Below are 9,177 nucleotides of genomic sequence, written 5' to 3'. Positions count from 1 at the left end.
ACCTGATAGAAATGGTGATTGCACAATACTGTGAATGCACTACATGCCACTGAATTAAACATTTTTTAAAAAATGTTTTATTTTGAGAGAGAGAGAGAGACAGCGTGAGCAGGAAAGGGACAGAAAGAGAGGGAGATATAGAATCCAAAGATAGGCTCCAGGCTCTGAGCTAGCTATCAGCACAGAACCCGATACGGGGCCCGAACCCACAAACTGTGAGATCATGACCTGAGCAGAGCCATATGTCAGAATTTCCTTACTTTTTAAGGCTGAATAATATTCCACTGCATACGTATACATTTTCTTTGTCAACTGGACACTTGGATCACTTCCCTGTTTTAGTTATTGTGAATAATACTGCTGTGAACGTGGCTGTACAAATATCTCTTTCTGACCCTGTTTCCTTTCTTTTAAGTATATACCTAGAAGTGGAATTACTGGATCCTATGACATTTCTATTTCTTTTTTTTTTCTTTTTTATTTATTTCTAGGAGAGAGAGAGAGAGAGAGACAGCGTGAATAGGGGAGGGTCAGAGAGAGAGGGAGACACAGACTCTGAAACAGGCTCCAGGCTCTGAGCTGGCAGTCAGCACAGAGCCCGACGCGGGGCTCGAACCCACGAACCACGAGATCATGACCTAAGCGAAAGTCGGACGCTTAACCAACTAAGCCACCCAGGCGCCCCGACATTTCTATTTCTAATATGTTTTTATTTTTGAGAGAGAGAGAGAGGAGACAGAATGCAAGGGCGGGGTGGAGGGGGGACAGAGAGAGAGAGAGGGAGACACAGAATTGGAAGCAGCCTCCAGGTCTGAGCTGTCAGCACAGAGCCCAATGTGGGGCTTGAATTGGTGAACTGTGAGATCATGACCTGAGCTAAATTTGGATGCTTAACTGACTGAGCCACGCTGACGCCCCCTCTATTTCTAATTTTTGAGGAGCCGCTACACTGTTTTCTGTAGTGGCTATACCATCTTACATTGCTACCAACAGTGTACCAGGGTCGCCATACCCTTGTCAATGCTTTTTTTTTCTGATAGTAGCTATCCTAATGGATATAAAGGGTTACTACAGTATGTAATTAAAAATATTTTTTGGTAATGTTTATTTATTTTTAAAAGAGAGAGACAGAGCAGGGGAGGGGCAGACACACACACACACACACACACACACACACACACACACACAATCTGAAGCAGGCTCCAGGCTCTGAGCTGTCAGCACAGAGCTCGATGTGGGGGGTTGCACTTACAAACTGTGAGATCATGACCAGCGCTGAAGTAAGACACTTAACTGACTGAGCCACCCAGGTACCCCAGTATGTAATTTCTTAAAAAATCTATGGAACACTTCACAAATTTGCATGTAATCCTTGTGCAAAGGCCATGCTAGTCTCTGTTCTGTTTTAGTTGTAGTACATATGCTACTGACGTGAGCATACAGTATATGATTTAAAAAACACTAAGCATGCAAGAAAAGTTGAACTAATTTTGATAACAAGAGTAAAGGGTGGAAAGTACTTTTTAAAAAACCTAAGCTTCATAGAGTGTAGTTGATGAGACGCACGCCAGAGTGTTGAGGAGTGGAGTGTCCTGCTATCTGCAACTTACTCTGAATTGCGCCAAAAACAGAATGGATTCATTGATGGATGGAATAGATGTGTGATAAGGGAATAGGGCAAATACAGACAAATGTTAATTGTAGAATCTAAGTGGTGAGTATATGAGTGCTTACTGTACAGTTCTTTTAACTTTTCTTCGTATTTGAAGTTCTCATAATCTTTTTTTGGGGGGGGGGAGTTTTATTTGCCTTGGGCAAGGTTTGCTGGGAAAGAGTGAGAGTCCTTTAGCAGATGGGGACCCAAAAGGCTTTCCTGGCCCACCCCAGCCACATGTGCCTCCAGCAATTGAGAGGCCTCTGGGGGAAACTGTGTGGGACCAACTTCTGGAACTGGGCTGCTGGAGGCACATGTGGCTGGGGTGGGACAGGAAAGAGTAAACGGATCAAAGGGAACAGGTATGATTTCCCTGATGAACATGGATGCAAGAATTCTCAACAAGAGAATTGAATCAAGCAAATCGAATCCAACAATACATTAGAAGAATTATTCACTGGGATCAAGTGGGACTTATTCCTGGGCTGCAGCGGTGGTTCAGTACCCACGAATCATCCATGAATCATGCACATGATGCATCACATTAATAAAAGAAAGGATAAGAACCACACGACCCTCTTAATAGATGCAGAAGAAGCATTTGACAAAATACAGTAACCTTTCTTGATAAAAGCCCTCAAGAAAATAGGGATAGAAGGAACATACCTCAGGATCATAAAAGCCATATATGAAAGACCCACAGCTTTTATCATCCTCAATGCAAAAAAAATGGAGAGCTTTCTCCCTATGGTCAGGAACATGACAAGGATGTCCACTTTTACCACTTTTGTTCAACCTAGTACTGGAAGTCCCAGCCTCAATAATCAGATAAGAAAAAGAAATAAAAGGAATCCAAACCAGCAAGAAAGAAGTCAAACTTTCACTCTTTGCAGATGGCATGGTACTCTATGTGGAAAACCTGAAAGACTCCACCAAAAAACTGTAGGACTGACACATGAATTCAGCAAAGTCGCACGATGTAAAAGAAATGTTCAGAAATCAGTCACATTTCTATACACCAATAATGAAGCAACAGAGAAAGAAATCAAGGAATTGATACCATTTACAATTGCACCAAAACCCATAAAATACCTAGGAATAAACCTAATCAAAGAGGTAAAATATCTATATGCTGAAAACTACAGAAAGCTTATGAAAGAAATTGAAGAAGACACAAAGAAATGGAAAAACATCCCATACCCATGGATTGGAAGAACAAACATTTTTAAAAGGTCTATACTACCCAAAACAATTTATACATACAATGCAATCCCTATCAAAATAACACCAGCATTCTTCACAGAGCTAGAACAAACAATTCTAAAATTTGTATGGAACCAGAAAGGACCCGGAATAGCCAAAGTAATGTTGAAAAGGAAAACCAAAGGTGGAGGCATCACAATCCCGGACTTTAAGCTGTATTACAAAACTGTAATCACCAAGACTGTCGTACTGTGGTACTGTCATGAACACACACAGATAGATCAGTGGAACAGAATAGAGAACCCAGAAATGACCCACAAATGTCTGGCTAACTAATCTTCAACAAAGCAGGAAAGAATATCCAATGGAAAAAAAAAAGTCTCTTCAACAAATGGTGTTGGGAAAACTGGACAGCGACATGCAGAATGAACCTGAACCACTTTCTTACACCATACCAAAAATAAACTCAAAATGGATGAAAGACCTAAATGTAAGACAGGAAACCATCAAAATCCTAGAGGAGAAAACAGGCAACAACTTCTTTGACCTTGGCTGTAGTAATGTCTTACTTGACATGTCTCTGGAAGCAAGGGAAACAAAAGCAAAAATGAACTATTGGGACCTCATTAAGATACGAAGCTTCTGCACAGCAAAGGAAACAATCAGCAAAACTAAAAGGGAACCAACGGAATGGGAGAAGATACTTACAAATGACATATTGGGTAAAGGGTTATCATCCAAAATCTATAAAGAACTTACCAAACTCACACCCATAAAGCAAATAATCCAGTGAAGAAATGGGCAAAAGATATAAATAGACACTTTTCCAAAGAAGGCATCCAGATAGCTAACAGATACATGAAAAGATCTCAACATCACTCATCATCAGGGGAATACAAATCAAAACCACAGTGAGACACCACCGCACATCTGTCAGAATGACTAAAATTAACAATTCAGGAAACAAGAGATGTTGGCAAGGATGTGGAGAAAGGGAAACCCTGTTGCGCAGCCGGTAGGAATGCAAACTGGTGCAGCCACTCTGGACAAAAGTATGAAGGTTCCTCAAAATATTAAAAATAGAACTACTCTGACACAGCAATTGCACTACTAGGTTTTTGCCCAAAGGATATAAAAATGCTGACTCAAAGGGGCACATGCACCCCAATGTTTATAGCAGCACTATCAACAACAGCCAAATTATGGAAAGAGTCCAAATCTGATGAATGGATAAAGAAGATGTGGTGTATATACACAATGGAATAGTACTCAGCAATCAAAAAGAATGAAATCTTGCCATTTGCAACAGTGTGGATGAAACTAGAATGTATTATGCTAAGCATATAAGTCCATCAGAGAAAGACAAACATGTGATTTCACTGATATGTGGAATTTAAGTAACAAAACAGATGGACATAGGGGAAGGGAAGGAAAAATAAGGTAAAAACTGGGAGGCAAACCATAAGAAAATCTTAAATACAGAAAACAAACTGAAGGTTGCTGGAGCGGTGTTGGGTGGGGGAATGAGCTAAATGGGTGATGGGCAATAAGGAGGGCACTTGTTGGGATGAGCACTGAGTGTTATATGTAAGTGATGAATCACTAAATTCTATTCCGGAGACCATTATTACACTGTATGTTAACTAACTTGGATTTCAATAAAAATTAAAACTAAAAGAAAGGGAGACCAGGTATGGAGAGTGGGAAAGAAGGAGGGCGATTACAATCCACCTTTTAATTCCCTTAGATAGATTACATATGTCACTTACTGGTTTTCCTGTTGTCTTTGGCACATAAAGCAGGAGAGAGCCAAGACAGCAATGTGAGCTCATGAAATTCAGCTGGCCACTTGTGCAAGATTTCCAAATGGCATAATAGTACCAGGGCTCAGAGTTTGGTTCTCAGAACTGCAAATCCAGAGATTAAGACATCTAAGGGCCTCATGTGTGCCCAGATCCTGCTAGCCCACTTCATGGGAGATTACTAACAAACCAGGAGCATGAGGCCTGGAACTGCCAAGCAGATCAGACGCTTGGGGCAGATGGTTATTGCATTTTCTCTCTTGTGGGCTTGAGAAACAAATATCTTCAGAAGCCTCCTTAATGGGCAGAGCAACATAGCGAGAGGAATTAGTGGGATGATGGCTTAGTGGCTGACATTACTCAGGGTGGTTAGATCCAGGCCTGCAAATCCAACTGGAATTTTTGCCTTGGCTGGAGTTAGCACACTCTGCCCTGGATGCGGCTGGAGACCCATACTCACATTCTTGACCCTGGGTCTTCTTTCCAGACACTACATTTCTTCTGTTAACAGATTTTTTTCCTCGTGTGACCCAATGGATTAGGTAATATCTTTTTTTTTTTTTAATTTTTTAAGTGTTTATTTCTAAGAGAGAGAGAGCGTGAGCAGGGGAGGGAGAGATAGAGAGGGAGACACAGAATCTGAAGCAGGCTCCAGGCTGTGAGCTAGCTGTCAGCACAGAGCCCGACACGGGGCTCAAACCCACAAACCGTGAGATCATGACCTGAGCCGAAGTCGGACGCTTAACCGACTGAGCCACCCAGGCGCCCCTCGGTTGTAATATCTTAAGCCAATTATCCCATGGGTATTTTCCATGACTTCTTCTTTTTTAGAATTTGTTTTTGAGAGAGAGACAGAGAGAGACAGAGTGTAACTGGGGGAGGAGCAGAGAGAGAAAGGGAGACACAGAATCAGAAGGAGGCTCCAGGCTCTAAGCTATCAGCACAGAGTCCGACACAGGGCCCGAAGTCATGAATCGTGAGATCATGACCTGAGCCAAAGCTGGACACTTGACCGTCTGAGCCACCCAGGTGCTCCATCCATGGCTTCTTAACCACACCTTTGCACACCATCTATAGTAAGAGTCAGAGGCACATGAAGTAACTCATGGTTGAGGGGCTGGAGGTGCTAAGAGGGAAAAAAAGGTGATCATAGAGATAGATAGCCAGTTGAGTACCTAGACTATTTAATTCAGACCCTTTTCAGAGCTTACGGTCTCTACGAATTCTGTTTGGATTTCAATCCTGTGAGTTCTTCATGCCTCTCACCTACCCTTCCCAGCTGGTACATGGAACCATTTTTGATGCTTTGGCAAGTGGCATTTTTTGGTGTATTCTATCCCTGCAATGCATCTTTGGTTCGAGCGAAATCAAGTATCCACTTATCACTGATGTTGAGTCTGATGTGATTTTCTCTTGCCATCTCAGCTGCAGCCTCTAACAAAGCAGACTTTACCTCACTGGCAGATAGAAAATTGTACAACATCATGATCTTGGCTAGCCGAGGCATCGTAGGCGTTTGTCAAGACTTGTGTCAAAACATTTCACTGTGCATAATTAAAAAGAACACAAAAAAAGCCAAACTACATGGATATTGAGTCTAGTTGATGATACGAAGGCTGAACTGTTTAGGGGTAAGGTTTTCTGATATTTGTAACATATTGTGAAATGCATCACAAATAGGATGGATTTAGAGATCTTCATTTTAGACACTGGGGAAATGGACACAAAGCTTGTTGGCCACGTGTTAATGGAGCATCATAACTTACTCACTGATTCGTAAAAAGTAGTATTTATTAAATTTTTTCTAATTTCAGAAGAAGGGCATGTGTATTGTAAAAAAAAAAAAAAATACCCTGAAGATTGAGTAGCTTCATTTAAGTGTGGTTGTGAGTGATGAGGTTGTGTTGTGTGGGAAGCTACCTTTCAGTTGTGGGCCTGAGATACACTGGTGCTGTGAGGGCCTGGAAGAGGGGCTAAGATTTTCTTTTTCAATGTTTATTTATTTATTTTTTTTGGTTGTTCACTTATTTTTGAGAGAGAGAGATAGTGTGAGTGGGAGAAGGGCAGATACAGAGGGAGACACAGAATCTGAAACAGACCCCAGGCTCCAAGATGTCAACAAAGAGCTCAATGCGGGGCTTGAACTCATGAACCATGAGATCATGACCTGAGCTAAAGTCGGTTGCTTAACTGACTGAGCCACTCAGGCACCCCATGTTTAGTCATTTTTGAAAGAGAGAGAATGAGTGGGGGAGGGCAGAGAGAGGGAGACAGAGAATCCAAAGCAGGCTCCAAGCTATCAGGATAAAGCCTGGGGCTCAAACTCGTGAACTGTGAGAGCATGACCTGAGCCAAGTTGGATGCTCAACTGACTGAGCCCCCCAGGCTCCCCAGGATGTTGTTAAATAACAAAAATTCAACTGAGTAAGTTCTAAAGATCTAATTGGCTTGCTGCATCAATTCATGAATCGATTCATCTAGCAAGTAGAGGGGAGCTCCAAAGGACTACAGAAAAGGAGATGTTTTTAAACGTAGACAGGGAGCAAAATAAAGGAAAAATCCATTGTTTTAGGCAAGGTTGCCCTCCTAAAGGGAACAGAGAGGATCTCTCAGTGAATTTCCTAGTGCTGCCCCAGAAATTCCTGTGTTGACTAGTTACTGACTTGGGGCCTTAACCTAAGTGACACTATTTTTGGCCTGTGGTTTTCATGTTAACAGTATACAGAGAGCATGTTGCTGAGCCTCACTTTGTTGCTCAGCTGGGGGTTTGACTTGCCCATAATTCTCATTGGCGGAAGAGCATCTTTATTCTGGGGCTGCACAAATAAGAATCTGTTCTCTTACCATGGGGCACCTGGGTGGCTTAGTTGGTTGAGTGCCCAACTCTTTTTTTTTTTTTTTAAGCTGATAATCAATTTATTTAAAAAGGTGATTTAAACATCTGCAATGGTCTTCAACCTCAACTTCTGGCTCAATGCTGATGGAAGTAATCTGTTTAACAATCTCCGAAGGACTGTGCAAATCGACGAGTCACTTGTGGATCCTCATCTGAGAAGGATCCCAAGTCTTAGAACCTTCACCATGAGTTTTTCTTGTAGTGAGTCTCAGAGTCTTGGCAGGCATCCAAATTCGACCTTTCACTTTGAGATTCTTTTCCTTTGCTCCATTGATCAAATCAACACATACCTTCTCCAAAGATTTTACATTGAGACTGGTTACAGTGATTCTAATTCTGTGAACCGCCACCCCTGGTTCCTTGGGTAACTTCTCAGTATCCTTAAAAGCCACGGCTACAGCATGGCTTCCTGACCCACTTGTTCCTCAGTGAGAGCAAACACTCACTGAGGAAAAAAAAAAAGCGGTGAGTCAGGAGCAGGAGCGGGGCCTCCAAAGCTCTGTTGTAGCTGCGGCCATGTCTTCCTCAAAGAGGAGCATCCGACTCTTGATTTCGATTCAGGTCATGGACGCACGGCCCTGGGATCGAGCCCTGTGCTGGACTCTGTGCTGAGCATGGAGACTGCTTAAGATTCTCTCCCTCCCTCCCTCTGCCCCTCTCCTCCGCTGGCATTCTCTTTCTCTCTCTCAAAAATATAAAATGATAAAAAATAAAAATAAAAATGAGTTAATAAAAAAAAAAGAATCTCTTCTTTCATCAGTGTTGACCAAGGTTGGAGGTCCTGTGGAGTGTGTTTTCTTTCCTTGAGAGAACCTGGAGGAAAGTTCTGGAGGCTCCTGGCTGGCTCAATTGGTAGAGCATGCGACTCTTAATCTTGGGGTTGTGAGCTCAAGCCCCATGTTGGGGGGGGGGGGGATTTACTTTTAAAAAATGGTAAAGAAATGCTTTCCGTAATGCTATGAAAATATCTCCAAGGGTGAAAAGAGCAGTGTGAGGGTATGCTGTTACTGTGCACAAAGGGACGGAAAGAAAACACACACATATTTTTTTTTTTTCTAGAGACATAAGACTTTTATTTTTTTTAATTTTTTTTTAACAAATAGTTTATTGTCAAATTAGTTTCCACATAACACCCAGTGCTCATCCCCACAAGTGCCCTCCTCCATGCCCATCCCTCCTCCCCCCCACATCCATCAGTCCTCAGTTTTTGTCAGCATTCAAGAGTCTCTCATGGTTTGCCTCTCTCCCTTTCCCCCACCATTTCCCCCCTTCTTCTCCCCGTTGGTCCTCTGTTAAGTTCCTCCTAATCCTCCTATACGTGCACACATATGATATTTGTCCTTCTCTGCCTGACTTATTTTGCTCAGCATAACACCCTCAAGGTCCATCCATGTTGCTACACATGGCCAGATTTCATTGTTTCTCATTGCCATGTAGTATTCCATGGTATAGATAAACCACATCTTCTTGATCCATTCATCCGTTGATGGACACTTAGGCTCTTTCCATGTTTTAGCTATTGTGGAGAGTGCTGCTATGAACATTGGGGTCCATGTGCTCCTATGCCTCAGCATTTCTGTATCCCTTGGGTAAATTCCTAGCAGTGCTATTGCTGGGTCATA

At 42.3% G+C, this 9,177-nt stretch overlaps 1 non-coding gene and 1 pseudogene across 1 annotated transcript; both read right to left on the bottom strand.

Annotated features, from left to right (window-relative positions):
* Window positions 1–1,335: 1,335 nt before the first annotated feature.
* On the bottom strand, window positions 1,336–1,439 carry LOC120231265. Its single transcript, XR_005528295.1, has one exon. It is a non-coding gene; the product is annotated as a U6 spliceosomal RNA (small nuclear RNA).
* Window positions 1,440–7,098: 5,659 nt separating this feature from the next.
* The window catches only part of LOC120231197, a 6,107-nt pseudogene continuing 4,028 nt past the window's right edge, over window positions 7,099–9,177 (bottom strand).

Source organism: Hyaena hyaena, unplaced genomic scaffold, assembly GCF_003009895.1.
Source record: "Hyaena hyaena isolate Hyena2069 unplaced genomic scaffold, ASM300989v1 scaffold_55, whole genome shotgun sequence".
Classification (NCBI taxonomy): Eukaryota; Metazoa; Chordata; class Mammalia; order Carnivora; family Hyaenidae; genus Hyaena; species Hyaena hyaena.
Note: the sequence above shows the minus strand (reverse complement) of the source record. Positions and strands in the feature narration are given on the sequence as shown.